Genomic DNA, 16,667 nt, shown 5'->3' with positions numbered 1-16,667 from the left:
TTTGGACATTGGACCCGTATGTCCGAGATACAGAACCTCGTGTTTGATGTAATCAAATTTGGCCACGCCACACCTGCAAAATTTTTCTTTTTAGTTTGATTCCGTCTTGTTGTGATGACATCATTGAAGTTGATCAGATAAAGCCCTGGACAAGTACATCAAAGAAATGAATATGCCAAAATGCCACTAAACAAATGACTTCCTTATTTTCATAATGCTCCTTGAGACTTTTTCATGATTGGTACGATACACCTGGAAGATCGGTCGAAACTGGGGCTGTGTCAGGGCGCTGTTGAGCCATTTTGCCACGCCATTTCAAATTATCCAGAAATTCCCACGTTAATTTTGTGCAAAGTTGTAAGTTCAGTATGTTAAGCCTCAAAAAGCCAATTCATTTGATGACAATAATAATAATAATAATAAGAATAACCTTCATAATAGGCCTCACCGTGCTCGCCCTAATAAATAACAATTCAATAGGGCCTCTCACCGTGCGGCCCAATAATGATTCAAATAATAAAAATCATAACAAATATTATTTTGTGTTGCTAATAATACATGTGGAAATTTAAAGTCACTTATAAATCATATTGCACGTAGTTTATGTCCCACTTAAACCCCATCAAATTTGATAAAGATACAGCATTCTGATTCTTCCATGCATGCACACAATTTAAAAAACATTTTTAATCTATTAAAAAACGGTACGACTGTCAAAGTTATCAGTAAATTAATTTACCCATTTTATACACGTAAAAACTAGAGTGTTCACAACAAGTGTGTAAAATATTTAGTTGTAACATTTATCTGTCAAATAAGAGTCAAAATATCAAGAGGAAAGAGTCCACATGTTTTCAGGGGTTAGTTACTAAATTACTGAACTGCTACTTTTTCAGTCAGTCACATTTCAACTGTAACATCACTGTACATTAAGCCGTGTGGTGAAAACACTTTGGAAGAACACGTCTTCATGTTAAAACTTAATTGTGACGGTGCTAATGGATTGTTATGAGGCCGACTGTGATAGTAACAGTGCAGAACATCAGACGAATCAGTGTACATCCATCCACTGATTAGTTAATAGTGGGGCAATTTGCGGTGTACTTTGCCGACCAGACTGTGCCTGGGCTCTAAATGGTTGCCATGAGCATGGCCCAGATAATGGTAATGGTATCAGACAGAGAGGAAATGGGAGACAGAAAGACTCTCTTCACCTCTGTGAATATCTGTGGGAGATTGTGCGTTAATGCACGTTTCGTCTCTAGCCAGCCCACGTGCAAAAAGAACAACTTCAGCTGCCGCCGATAAGACCTTGCATTGTGATGAACCACATTGAACTCATCGACCAAATGAAAGCACGGCAGATCAAGTATCCAACAAAAGAGGGAGGACTATTTAAACACATCCCCTTCTTTTTCATTTTATTCAGACGGTTTCAAAAAGAGAAAACTCAAAGGCAGGATATTGAAATTGAGCCTGAAATAAAGAGTTATTATCTCATTTGGAGCTATTTTTAGAGAAGTGATGACATTTAAGCCTGAAACGTTTTACTTAATTGCCTTTGCATGATACTGCTTATGTGCTCTCTATTGCATGGCAATGAGGTTTGATGAAGTAGCCTATCTATACTTCTGTTTTTCCAAACGCTCCTACATCCATCATTTTGACGAAATAATACCCCGATCCCAGAGCATCTTTAAGTCTGCAGTAAGCACCAGACAAATTGAGGCAACATGACTGACATTTGGACTGTACACGGCATAGTCGCACGCACCCACACACGTGTGCATTCACATGGTGTGGTGCGGCGGTAAAAAACTGTACGTGCTCCTCCATCTAGCAACATCTGTTCCTAGAGTTAAAGTTCCTACATATATGACAAATAACGCAAAGCATAATGACGACATCTATGGACCAATTTGGTCCTGCATACAATTAGCCCCAAAGAAAATGGCTCCTATAGTACACAAATATGTTTTCCCATTACTTTTGAAGGAAATTTTTGTTAAATGAGAAGTTTGTCGCTACCCTAATATATGTTGTTACAGCCAGGAGACATTTGGTGTAGGTTAGCACAATTTGGGAGAAAAGAAACGTTGAAAACTAGAAGTTGTGGTTTTGCAGGTGGTTGTGCATTATATTTGTGTGGTTTCTGCACTTCAGTTTTTGTACAGATGAAATGAACAAGATTTAACACATTAAATGATTTAGAAGTACTCTGCAGTGGTTGGAATGATGAGTGTGGGGAAGATAAGGATGTGGCTATTTGCACATGAAATAGAGGGAGTTTTGTTATCACTTGAGCTGCAGTCAATAATCCACACTCTGCCAAAGCCAGTTTAATGTGGCCTGACTGTAGGTGCCAGGGCATGACCAATTACAGGGAGTGAAAGAATTACTGCCCTGTTTTACATTGGATTTAGCAGCAACCACTGATAAATTACAATTACAAATGCTGTAAATATTGCACAGCTGCAGATAGAAGGCATAGGTCAGAGAATGATGAACTTTGAATCACCATTATGCAGTTGATTAACACGAGTGAGGAAGGACATGTATGTCATTGGGTGAGAGCTGCGTTCCTTCCCAATCTCAACAATGTAATTAGTTCTGTTATTCAGGGACAAGGAAATTGGCTTGCCCATGTCTGTTAATGATTTGGGAGCCTTATCATTTTGGGCTTGGTTTCTTTCCAGGTAATTCTGCTCAGGCAGCAGCAGCAGCAGCAGCAGCAGCAACACTCAAGTCTGTCACTATCTGCTGCCTCCAATCAAGGTGGATTTTAGTTTTTACCTCCTCTGTAAACTTCATTGTTTTGGGACTTTTCTGAGTTCACCTGTCAGATGAAGATATCTATAAAGTTAAGAAAATATATGTTTGTGAGATGAATTTTTGGAGTAATTTATTTGGAGTTAAGCGCTTGGCAAAAAGCAGTGCAGTCAATGGAAGGGGTGTAAGTATGTGTCTGTGGCTCAAGTTGCTCTGTCTGTGCTTAACAATACGCAGGAAGAAAAATGCTTTAGACATCTGCTTTGGTCTTTAACAGATTATTATTCTTTGGCTAAAAATAACGTAGTCTATTTCAAGAGAAGATAGTCTCTCTCTGTGTGTGTGTGTAAAACCGATAGGGATGAGTGAATGGTTGTGTGGACCCCCCCCCCCAGGGTTCTTAATGTTCTCGAACAGGACACATAATCCTCACTGTCTGATGCTTTCAACAGTTTCCCTCTGTAAGGTCTGTAAAGTGTTGTGTGTTGTTGTAGAATGATCACACCAAACAGTTATAATATGATAATTAATGGAGGACTCTTCTGCTTGACATTACACAATAGAAATGGAAAATATTTTGATATTTTGAAATATCATCACGTAACAGGTATTTTCCCCATAATGACTCTTGCATAACGCTGTTGTTTTCGGGGAAATTCAGCCGTATGGGATTCTTATACAATGATGCCATGCAGTTGAATATGGTTCAGATACGTTTGATTTTACTTCTTTTGTTCTTCTTGTGCAAACAGCAAATGATGAATTCACTGAAAACGTTGCCATTTTTTAAAACATTTATTTAGTTCTGCAACTCAGTGAGAATCTCATCATGCTGTTTCTTATTGACTCCAACAAAGACACTTGGCCATTTCACAAACAGGCTTTTTACACAAGCTCTTTGTAGTGGAAAGTAAATTATTATTATAACTCATAACAATGTGCCATAACTACTGCCAGTATTTTACTCTCTCTATTGATTCCACTCTCACGTATACACACACAAAAAAACACACACAAAGACACGCATACACCCCCCCCCCCTCCCGGAACCACCAAGTGTTTACGGTTGCAACACCTCGGCATGTAATCACACACAAATGCAGCCAGTAACAAATTTAGCAGTGCATAACTAAATATAGATAGAGAGGGAGTGAGACAGGCTTTAATTCCTCTCATTCACACTCACTCTCTCACACACACACACACACACAGCCTGAAGAAGACATGCTTGATAACACTCCACCCCCTCCCCCCTTTTTCATCTGCTTCATTGTCATCTGAAGTCGTGAGAATAAAGTATTTTGGGTTGATTGACTTTAAATTGTGTGTACGTCTCTGTGCAGCTGCTCTGCTGTCAGCCCAGCAGATGTATGTACCAGGATGTCAATGCTGGTGATATTTACAGTACAACACATGTTTTGTGTGGAGGTGAACTGTGTGTTGGTTTAGGGAAATGCTTTCAGCCTTCTTGGAAATGTGTTTCCATAACTGCATAAGATTTTCCTGTGATGAAAACACATTAGCAAAGGTTACAGGCAGACTATTGTGTTCTGGGTTCCTTTAAGTGGATGTTTTGTCTGTATTGTGGGTTGGTGTTTTGCAGTTGTTAATGTGCAGTCTTGACCGATATGATCACTGATCCTCTGCTAAGATGACCGTGATTTGTCTCATGGTGTGCTTTTGCTGTACCGCTGTAACTGAGCTATTTTTGTCAGCCTCTTATTTCATTTCCTCCCACCTAGCCTGATTTATCATTGTGGATATTTGTTCCATACAACCCGTTCCATTCACATCCCAGAGCTTTTAGTTGTTCCAATCGGTGCCAATCATCTACCATCCTCATAAGCCCTTGCTCTCTGGGGCTTTTTGAACTGTCTTGTTTGAGTTTGAGATTGAGCAGCAGGATTAAGTTGGATCTCTGCCCTCTGGGCCTCTGATCTCATCCTCTGGGATCCATTTTCAGTCTGACCGCGATCCTTGATCCAGAGGGGCTTATCTTTTATCTTTGATTTGTAGACCCTCTTCCCTGCAAATGCTTCCACAAGCTGACCTGTGCAGCCAAATTGTACCACTTGTCCACTCATCGTCCATGGCTCTTTGCACTTACGGTTGCAGTTTGATCCATCTTATTATTTAGTAACGCCTTTGATTTGCTGCTTTAAAGTCAAGATATAACCTTTGATCATGTTCAACTGAAGGACTTCTGGAGGGCTCAGCTTGCAAAGCCAAGCATGGGTGTGTAATGTCTGCAATAAGAAAGTGAATCGGCTAGGGGGGAAAGAAAAATATAAATCCCATGAAAAGCTAGAAGGATGACTTCAGTGATTCAAACCCCAGTTCTGTAAAAAAAATATATTTAACATTTATTACATTTAGAGATGTACTTTAAAGTAATACTTTGACATTTGGGGAAATAAACCTATTCCCAACCTCCTCCTCATGCAGACTTTGCTGCTGCACAGTAGGCTATATACACCTAACTTCCTCTTGTCATATTTCCCATGACCACCAGAGGTCACTTGAGAATAAAATACATGTTACAGGGGTCAACATGCAGAGCTACACTCACTCAGTATTTTCCCTCACTCTCCACTCGTCAGCCTCACAGAGCCAAGCTAACTGTTTCCTGTCGTTGTGCTAAGCTATGCTAAGTAGCCGCTGGCAGGAGCCTCATGTTTAACATGAGGTAGTTGACACTTTAACTTACTCTCGGTATATTTCCTACAACGTCATAACTTTCTGGTACAGTTTTGTGGAATTTTATCCAATTCATTTTGTGGTAGCCTATGTTTGAGCTGAGCTTTCTCCTCTCTGTTACAAGGAAGTCGAATCTGGCAGAGGTCATAGTGTATTCGCCATCTGTCCTGTGCTCTTTGCTTTTGGGAAATGAGACAAACAAATGTCAATGGTTGGTTGACAGATGAGATATATACGCTCGGTGGAAAGTCTAGAGGAAATGGAGAGGCTGGGGAGAAGACAGGTTGCCAGATGAAAAGGACTTTGATCCCCTGAAAATACCCCCCCTGTTCTGTGGCAGATGTCTATAAGCAGATGAAATTGTCAACACTGCTTCTGAGTGGCTGAAAGTTTAAAGTGACACTTAATCAGTTCAGGAAGTAAACAAAAAACCTAGTGGGAAGGAGTCAGTGTCAGTGGGTGGGAGCAGAACAAAGCGCCCTTTGTTTATTGGTATTAGGAGGAGGAAGTGTTATTCAGGGGAATATATAACAGGTAGTTTATATTCAATTAACCTGACAACACAGTTCAGTAATCTTTTTACTTATTGGAAATCCCATCATGTTTAGTGACAGTCCGTAGTGCAAGTACATTCTGTCTTCAGTGAGCATCATAAATTATGTAGCGTGAAATGTATATTAATGTGATTTAAATGCAGATTTATAGTGGCGCTCTTGTTAGTATTGGCTGTGCGTTCTGACCATCTCAGATTCCCATATGGCGAGAATCAAGAAAATGAAACCTTGTAAATGCAGATTTACATACTAATGAAAGGAGCAGCTGTCCTCAAGATTACTCATTGTGTAATGGGGACACGAAGACAAAACCAGGACCTCTATGATTATAGCCTTTCTTGACCTGCGTTTCTTCCAGCTTCCAGATGCACTTCACAACCCTGATATGAAACCGGTTGTCTAACCACACAGCATCTCAGCGGTGACCCTTGGGATGCTGTGTTATTAGTCTGAATTAATCACTTGTATGTAAATCAGCGGAAGCTTCGAATGCAGCAATCAAACCAGTGTTCTTCTTTTGTTCACCGGGGCTGGTTGCATGGCTGACACTGTTTAACATCTGATTACGATGTGCTGTGGAGGTGTTCTGTGGAATGCCAGATTCGCTGGTTGAAGTAGCATGTGATTACTTTGAAGTTTGCTGGAGCAAAACAAGCTCGTAAAGGCTTTTGGTGAGAATTAAGTATTTATAGAATGTATAATATTTTATTATACATTATTACATATATTCAATGAAATAATTAGGAGACTCATTTTACCTAGAGGTTATACTTACTAATACTTTATTAAGTCTTTATTTTGTGGTGGATTTCTGTTGCATGGCACCGCATTGAAAGATTTTAAGGGTAAATAAATCTAGGAGAATTTGAACAACAGATGCCAAGATATCCTGAGTTTTAGTTTCTAGAATGGTCCAAGGAAAGCTGTATCCTACACTTTCCAAAATGCAACTTCATAGTCTTGGTCATTAGACCCTCTCTGTCTTCTTCAACTTTAAATCATACGCCTTCATGTTGTAACCCAAGCTTCCTGAAAAAACTGAAGTCTCAAACTTGAAACAAGAAAACTCTGATGACATCATCTGGGTAATTCTGTGCAGTTCCCCTTTAGGGTTCATTCTCCTTAGCCGATGGAAACCGGGGCTGTATCTGCTATTCCAAACACCATTTATCATACAAAACTCCTATTAGATGTGAACAGGTGTGGGGCTCTACAGAAATGTCGTACTGTTATTTATATGCATTTATACTCGTGTTTTTTTCATGAGGGGAGCCCCCACCTTATAAATAAAACAACAGGAAAGATTTGTGTGTATGAGCTGAAGCTGGTCAGACAGTGAGCTGGACTGGACAGTTGGTTGGTTCAGCTGTTAACTGGTCTGAGTGCGATGGGGAGTACTCTGGATCTTTTGAGTCCCGGTGGTCCCTATATTCATTAATGCAAAGACCACCATGACTGTAACCTTGACACCCAGACGGAGGGAGAGAAAGAGACAGACAGAGGAGGAGAAGTGGAAATAAGGAATGGAAGACGTTTGCAAAAACCAGAGCATTATGGGTGCAGGTCCTTGCCAGGATGTACATGGAGCATGTAATTGAATGATGGAAGAAGTTCACTTTAGGTTGTTTCTCCTGACTTCACTTATTATTATAACTCAATTTACAGTGGCTATAATCAATATTTTTGAATTGAAAATGGAGAAAATGGCCCAAGTCTAATTCCTCAAAAACAATGAGCTCCAAGCCGGTGTTCCCGCTGTAATGTTTAAATCTTATTGCGCACCCGCGTAACGTGTAGGAAACGATATCACCCTTAAGCATGGACTGGATATTAAGATGGATAACATGACAGCTCCTTAAAAGGGGATAGAGATCGCCCCCTGGTGGTTAGCTGCAGATGGTTTCTGACATCTAAAGTTGTTCTTATCACACTGATCCCGGTTCAAATCTTTGTTTTCAGATTAGTTTGGTTTTATTTAGTTATTTGATGCTGTAAAAATAAAGTGAAATGTCATGATTGACTGCTGAGACTGACACGTGATTGGTCGATCTTATGCATCGGTGGGACTTCGATATTTCTTGGCTCCACACCATGATCACAACTGCTCAGACTGCGGCTCAAACTAGTGTTGAAAGTGCCAGATGATGGCGCCCATATTTGGGATATGGGAATGCAATTGGTCAAGCCCATAGTAAGCGCCCTCTACTGGATCACAAGACAAACTACTTTAGTCGGTCTGATGCGCTTCTAGACTGTGTATTTTTTATTTGAACAGGTTACAGTTTGAATATGAACATTCCTCCCCATGTTTAAATGATGATCGAATTTCTGATTAAAAGTGACAACCCTAGTGGTAACACGTCGTCCATGTTTATATACGATCTTTGCACTATAAGGAGATACTATTGTATGTCAATGCAGTCTTTACAGCTTGACTCTAAGTGAGCAAAAAGTCTGTTTTTCCAGGTTTAACACATACTTTTATTTTCAAATGGCTCATAGCATTTTCCAGCCATGATAGTTGATCATAACAAGCTGTAAATCCCTCCTAGCCTTAGGCTTGCTGCTCTGCTTCTACCTTCTGAGATGTAAATACGTTGTTGTACTTCAAAAGACATGCATATTTATGGCAGGTAAAATACAGTACACGTCCCGGATAGACTGCTCAAACTTTAGGGATGTAAGGGGAATGGAAAAAATGTGTATTCACCTTGGGATGTTAACTTACTGAGAATAATAAAAAAAAACAGTCATCCTCAAGATGCATGGTGACACGTAACCACAGATGAGTTATTAGCTGTTGGAGTTGAAGACTGGCTCTCAAGGCTCCAACCTGTTCCATGTAGTCATACATGGAGAAACGGAAAGGGCAAGAAGGCTCCCATCAGTCTGCCTGGCAAAAAGCGAATTACTTCAATTTACATATGATGTATGTTTCTTGTAATTGAAAGGAGTTAGAAGAAAAATGAAAAGGAGAGAGATGGTGCACTGTAGAGCACTAACAGAGGCACTGGATAAAGCAATGTATCTGGATAATGTCTAGACTATGATGTGATGACCCTCACCATGAGCCTTTTTTGTGCCATTGTCCATGTTTCTCTTAGTAATCCCTCACAATCCCCTTCAATTTCTTTCTCAACGTGGGGCGGAAGTGTGTGGGATGTCATTGAGATAGAGATCAGATATGAATCAACACAGAGTCAGGGAGAGCCCTCTTATTTCTGCAGGCTTCTTTCCAGCCGCTGGAACACTCGAGCACACAATGCTCTCTTGCTTCATTGCCCCTAACCATAATTCCTGCAACGCCACCGGCGCAAAACAGATGAGATTTTGGAAAGGTGCTTGAGTTCAGATGCTGAAAGGCAGTATAACTCCTTCAGGGTAAATGACAGGACTTAATGTCTTTTAAAAGGCCTGACAATGAAGCCTTTATAAAAGGGTGACCTTTGGTGCAACGTCGAATAAAAATCTGTTTTGTGCACCCACTGGATGATAATCGTTAGGCGAAAAATGTGAGAATGAAAAGGCTTAAATATGCACAACATGTAGCTGAGAGGACACTGTCTGCAATTAAATACACTGACCTCCCATGGATGAATCACATTTTACTGGAGGAGATAACTGTCCAATCAATTCAGACTATGAAGCCATTGTGTATTCAGCTGCATCTTAATTTGTTAACTCAACATGAAGATGGGTTTGCCTGTCATATCCAGTTTGGTCTTTGTCTGGAAAACCAATCAAACAGTTCTTACACTGTTTGGGATGCAGGACAGAAAACCAGGCCTCGAAAGGCTCTCACTGCCGCAGGGACTTGATTTTAATACTTGCTAAAGAATCATTATTAATAGAAAACAAACAGCCAGAGGACTTTTGACTAATAAACCACTAACTCTGCATTAGTACATCTAATTACAAATACCCATTTTGACCAAATGATTTACAACTGTGAGACATAGTAAAGTTTCAGTACAGTAAGAGACCTTGAAGTAAGCGCCAAGTACTAAATCTGTTCAATAAGAAAAAGTGTAGGAGATTAGATTAAGTAGTTCACTGAAAGTGCTCGGTAAGTGCTGGTTAGGCATGCGATAGGAGAGGAAGTGTTCTGGGAAGAGACAAGTTTTCAGGAGGTTCTTGAAGATCAAGCATCGGCACTGAGCTGCCATAATTTTGTTTTGCAAAGAAAAATAACAAGTATTACAGAAATGTCCAATTATTTGAAATAGCAGCAAAGCAAATTTATTACTTTCGGAGTTCTGAAAATAAACCGAAAGTCACTGTGTAGAATCAGGAGCTGGATCCTCTAAAGTTTACATCTTCTAGTTTGAATAGATCTTAACCATCAGATGAGGCTGTCCTATTTCATAGACACTTTCTGAACAAGTCAAATTAAAACATTATTCTTTTGTTTAAGCAGGTGTAGCTTTACAGGCCTTCAGGTCCCAGAGAAGTGGTCTGGTTCACAAAGTGCGTTTTTGTCTGACATACCGCCAAAGTGCGAGAGAATGAGTTCAAGTTCCCCTTTGGTCACTTCATTCCGTTTACCAGATGTAATATATAATATTGTTTTCATTTTTATAAAGCATAATGATGGTGGAATTGTCAGTTTTAGAGTGATATTTGGCATTTGTTAAATGTAAAACATCCAATTGTGGAACTGTTATTAGCAAAAGATTGTGGGGTTTAATCGTGGTAATTTTTTAAGGCACTACATTCAGCATGTTAACTCAGAAAAAGGATGTTTCAAAACATATAAATATGCAGTATGATGTTGCTGCATTTTTTCATTTAGTATAAGCTAGAAACATTATAGAACAATATAGTGCATTATTTCCTTGGTTTTATACTATGCTGCTTTTCTTATAAGTAATCTTGGTGCTTTACTAGCTTTATGTCTTGTCTGATTGTTCTGTCACGAAGAGCAGGGCAGGGGAGGGGATGTCTCTATGGGAGTGTATTCTGTGGAGCACAGATAGATTAGTTGGAAATATGATGTGTCACCACATCGGGAACCTGCTCAGTGTTTAAAGGACGCTGAAGCTGATGCATCTGTTGGATCTGCCAGGAGAGTTAGAGGGAGAATGTACCTGGAAATGGGTGGAAAGAGGCAACCCAAGTGGGAAGGAGAGCAGAACTTCCGAAGGAGAGGTTGAAGTGAAGAGGAGAGGGGGAGTGGGGGTGAGGGGGAGAAAAACAAGGGGATAGAGGAAATTGATTAAAGCAGCAAAACATATACGGAAGTCAAAAGAGAAAAGAGACCAGAGAGGAAATGAGGATGCAGGGGGAAAAGTGTGATTTAGGCGAGGAGGAGGAGGAGGAGGAGGAGGAGGAGGAGGAGGCAAACACGAGGAGGAGGCAAACACGACATGAGCTTTCTACTTTAAAGGGGACCTAGCATGCAAATTCCACTTTGTTAGTGCTTCTACACGTTAATGTGGGTATCTGGCATGTCTACCAACCCAAAAACTCTGGGAAAAAAACCCTCACGCGTTTTGTTATGGTTCCTCTAAGTCAGAAACGTCATGCTTGAGTGACTCGAATGAGCTTCCTGTGTTTTGTGTCGTAACAATACACTGGAAGTCTCCCTACATGGCCTTCGCCCATCCCCACCTCATCCCCCCGCCCCACACTCGTTACGCCGGGTTTACACCGGACGCAGCGAGTCAGGCAGCGCAGCGCCGTTCCCAAGCGCGCAGCCGCCTGGCTGTTCACACGGGACGAGCATTTCTCCGCGCTGGTCAGCCCGCGATTCACTCACATGTGGCATTTGTCTGGATCGTTGGGACTGGGAGGCTGCAGCAGTTGCTCGGGCGCGACCGCTCGCTCTCCCATGCGTGAGCTGGAATTTGTGTCAACGCCACACAGCCAGCAGTGTGGAAGACTTCCGCAGTGTTCAGCACTACTGTAACACTGGCACAAACACACAGAGCCCCCCCACTCGTTACGCCGGGTTTACACCGGACGCGGAAGCAGCGCAGCGCCGTTCTCCAGCACGCAGCCGCCTGGCTGTTCACACGGGACGTGCATTTCTCCGCGCTGGTCAGCCCCATAGACTGTATATATAAGGTCAGCCCGCGATTCTGCTTTCTCCGCTTGTTGTTGTACCCGTTGAATGTCGGGGTTCGGGGGTAAATGATGGTCTTCATAGCCCCCCCCCACCCCTCTCTTTCTCTCTCTGTCTGTCTGCTTGTGTGCTTGTAGTGGATGGGCAGAGGGGGACATTTAATTATGTGATTGGGAAAATTAAAACTCCAGGACAACAGAAGGGGAATACAAAGTATGGGATGCATATTTGATAATTTATATCATATAAAATATGTAATTTATATCGTTTAAAATCATGGGGGGAGAGGGGGGAGGGGGGAGCTGGCTCATTAGCATTTAAAGGAACAGGCACTCAAAACAGGTCACTCTGTGGAGGGCTGTTTTATACAGGGTAAAAAGGAGCTGTTTTAAATGACCCTTGTGGTATTTTGACCAAAGTATGTTACAGACATTTCATTAAGACCCCAAGGAACCATATCAACTTGTGGTAAAATGGGCATGCTATGTCCCCTTTAATAGAAGATACCGGCATTTAGTGTATTTTCAGGCAGATGATGAAGCCAAAATATCATGAATTAGACAAGCTACAGAGCTTTATCCACTTAGCTGTGTCACCTCAATGCGATGGTGACTCAGACACAGAAATATGCTCACTTTGAGAAGTGCTGAAAAGGGAATGAGTGATCAGTCCACATGAGCTTGGCTCAGTACTGCCCTACGGTTCATCACTTCTTTCACTGGTACTTGATTTAATGATGTAACATTGTGATTCATTATATTTTGGTGTTAACTATTTAAAAAGCCATGTTCATGTTGTTGTATCTTAAACACACACACACACACTATCTGCATGCTTTAAATTGTCAGATTGATATCCGACTTTCCAAACCGGCCATATTCCCATTTAATTAAATATTGCTTCAAAGTCAACTTGCCTTCTTTTTTTCGGTCTTTTTTTGTTATGCAATATGCGATTATACATCACAGGGAAAATTTGTTTTCGTCACAGTCCCATTAACGTCACAGTTCACATATGCATATTATAAATCTCTGTGGGAATATAATGTGATTTTATGGGCAACATGTCATCATGTAACATAAGATGAAAGACTCCACTGTTTATAGCTCTTCTAATAAATGTGGTTGTTGTAGGCCATTGTGGGCAATGTTGCATATGAATGAATAGAGCTGCTTAAAGGCAATATTGGATCTTTATATGATTTTTGTATTAATATGATCCTTTATTTGTCAGGTGCGAAATGATTTAGTTATGAGTGTGTTCATTGATTAACTAGAAATTGATAAAGTCAAAATGGCGCATATAATAGAGGAATACACAGCAATCGAGGATTTTATTCGTATCACTCATATCAATATTGGTCTTTAATATGAATATGAATATATTTATACTTTATACTTAAGAAAACTTCAGTGTGCATACACCATGTCTCTACATACATACTCACTGTGTGTATTCACACACACAAACCTCCAGTGCACCTGATGCTCTCACCAATGCCTGTATTTTCTGATAGCTCAGCCAGGAGGCCATGATAGTTATGTATTAAATATGACTTAATGGGACATGTTATGATGGATGTGTTCTTGCAGATCTGTTAAACTACAGCAATTCCTTTACGCTTGTAGACCAGCACATATTTTCGCTCTTTATACAGGACTTGTGTGACAGCCTCGTGGATAAGGTCCACTATCTGTCCATTTATCAAAATAATTCACTTGAGCTTTTATTGTAATCCAGCTCATTCGTCGCGGTGCCGGGAATGGGACGCCAAATCACGTCCGTATGGCTGCTCTCTTCAGACTGACTGATGGGGTATGAAATGGTGAGACGTCGAGGGGGGTGGGAGGCAGATCGAGCGTCTGCATCGTCTGTCAACTAATGTGATGTCAGCAAAAAATCGGTGTTGTCATCGTGCCTGTGACTGCTCCCTACAAAAGGAAACTGTGGCTCTGTCTTCTGCTGTCAGAGTGCCGCAATGATTGCAAACAAGGTGGGGAGACGAAAGAGAGATGAGGGGTAAATTGAGGAGAAGGGGGAGTCGGGACACTTTAATTCAATTTCTACAGAGACAAAATAAAGCCCAACGCTATAAAACTGCCACCATCAAAAGTAAAATTCGAAATAAAGATCACATCTTCCAAACTATTAGTCCTCTGCGAGAACAAACTTATTTTATGTCAGAATAAATTCATTACTGGGATTGGAAATTCACGAGAGTATTGATGATGAAGACAGACGATGGTTTAAATTTATACAAAGACAGATGATAAATTTGAATGTCAGCCACATATCCAGAGAAAACTAAGGAAAAAAAAGCTTTTCAATCTAAATCAATGTCTGATCAAGGTCTGACATTTTTTCGAAAACCTTGAGACAGAATTTTTTCTAAACTTTCCTTTTACAGCCACATACAGTCACTGCTTTCCACCATAGACAGTATATAAAGTTGGACGACAGCTCCCCAAAAGTAGAGAGACAAATCATCTTGATCGGCTGCTAGTGGCTGGCTGCAGTAAAGGTAATAAACCCTTCCTCCTGCTGACAGTGACTTGTGATTGGTCAAGCGTGTGTATGGGCAGCGCCTCAATATCCTGCCTTCACACCACAATCACTACTGTGCAGAGTCTGGCTCCAAATAATGTATCTTCAAGTTGTCTATCTTTATATACAGTTTATGGTTTATGCTGACAGTCACCACACAGGAAATAATGTTGCTAATGTTTCTATGTTTAGAGCTCAAGTCGTAATTAAAATTCGAAAGATCATAAGCCCCAGAGTAATTGATCTGTCATGTGATCTACAGCGGCTTTAATGTCAAACAGCTTTCCTGGGGTGCATCTGATATACAAGCCATATAGTTCGCACTCATCCATCCTGTTTGAGTGCTTCTCTTTGTCTTCTCTACAGGGGGTCTGGTGTCTGTAATGAACTGCACATGCTTCATGGCCTCAGTGTTCATATCACAGAGGAGCTAATGGGCCAAGGGTGCTCTGGTGCCTATGTTTAGAGACATGCTCAGAGATAATGGGTAAGATAGAAAGACATAGTTGTAGAAAGAGCCCTCCACCCGGGCCCGCTGAAACATAAATATAGCCGGGAGTCTTGAGGTTGAGTAAACTGTCAGATGTGCAGCAGAGATATTAATATATGAAATGGACTGATGGAAAATATTTTATTCATGCACAGAGAGTGTTTTCTAATGTTAAAATGTTTTAGGGATTACTGGAGTTTTAGTAGATCACCTCAGCTGGTACCTACCTCCAAAAACACTTACATAATTCCTGCAGATTTTTATTCAACTACCTGTTCAATGAATCCTCCATCCATAAATGACAAAAATCGTTTGTCAGTGCCTTCCAAAACTACCTTGTTAGGAGAGCTGTTTCAGACATGAACTCTGCAAAGTGTACAGAAAATTGTGCGAGGAAATTTACTAGAATTACCTTTTACTTTTGAATAACACAGCAGGAGATCGTCTGAGTCAGAAATTTTCACAACAAAAAGTCATTTTGTGGAACATTCAGGGGAGGGGTTGCGTCTGGGTAGAGCTTGTTGGAGGCAGGACTTAATGGTTGAAATCCACAGCGGAAATCATGTTATTTTTGTTTTCAGCACATCAACACCAGTGTCGGCCCTTATTAGTAAAAGCTCTCAATGTTGGACATCTTCTGGCAACTCTTTTTAATCCTGAAATATTTGTATTACTTCAGTTTTGCATCCGTCACATGTCTGGAAACTTTCCTCCTGATTCTCATAAGGACTTACTTATCTTATCTTAACCATTTTCTGAGTCTAGATCCAGAACAGGATTCATCTGGGACTAATATTAATGAAAATATCCATCCTCATATGTACTTTCAATTACTGTATTTACAGTAAGTTTCGTGTTTTAAAAACCTTGGAAAACAGATGAGAAATCCAAGGTAAAATCCAGACATCTCTTTTCTGTAGTTATTTGTCAAAATAATGCTCAGTAGCCTACCACTGGTTTGCTCCCAAAAGCCAAAACCAATACTATCAATCCTGCTAACCTTTCCCAGTGACTTCAATGACTTCCTTATGCATATGTGTCTGCTGAACAACCAGCCCCCTGGGCTGCTGTGGGGTGTGGAAAGCAACCAGTAAGTCATCCTAACTATTCAAACTGTGGAGTGATGGGATTCCAACAGGGACTCAGCACGCCAAAGCAAAGAGACCTGGAGTGAATTCTAATCTCACGTGCACTCGGGTACTAAACTGGCCGCTCATCCACAGCCTCAGCACAAGACGATTGATAACCATCAACTATTTATGTCTGACTTTGTCTCAGTCTTGTGTTTTTTTCCAGCTTAATTTTCCTCAAACAACATTACGTTACTCTATCATACTGATGTTTCACATATTGGTATGCAAACACTTTCTCTCTCTGACACATGCCCACACACAGAGGGAAATGTCACAAACTGCATCACTTCTACTGCAGTGTTTTGCATTTCAGATTAATGATTGCTGTTGCGGTCTTCTCCCGAGAGAGAGTAATCCTGAGTTGATACAGCCACACTGTTTGTTCACTCACTTTCACGGCAGGCATCTTGTTTTCT

At 40.8% G+C, this 16,667-nt stretch overlaps 1 protein-coding gene and 1 long non-coding RNA gene across 2 annotated transcripts in view; one reads left to right on the top strand and one right to left on the bottom strand.

Annotated features, from left to right (window-relative positions):
• The window catches only part of LOC124855026, a 72,089-nt gene that overhangs the window by 21,920 nt on the left and 33,502 nt on the right, over positions 1-16,667 (bottom strand). The window lies entirely within an intron of this gene.
• Positions 1-16,667, top strand: part of calcr (calcitonin receptor) — a 55,758-nt gene that overhangs the window by 15,342 nt on the left and 23,749 nt on the right. The window lies entirely within an intron of this gene.

The sequence above is a fragment of the Hippoglossus stenolepis genome, chromosome 17 (genome assembly GCF_022539355.2).
Source record: "Hippoglossus stenolepis isolate QCI-W04-F060 chromosome 17, HSTE1.2, whole genome shotgun sequence".
Taxonomy (NCBI): Eukaryota; Metazoa; Chordata; class Actinopteri; order Pleuronectiformes; family Pleuronectidae; genus Hippoglossus; species Hippoglossus stenolepis.
Note: the sequence above shows the minus strand (reverse complement) of the source record. Positions and strands in the feature narration are given on the sequence as shown.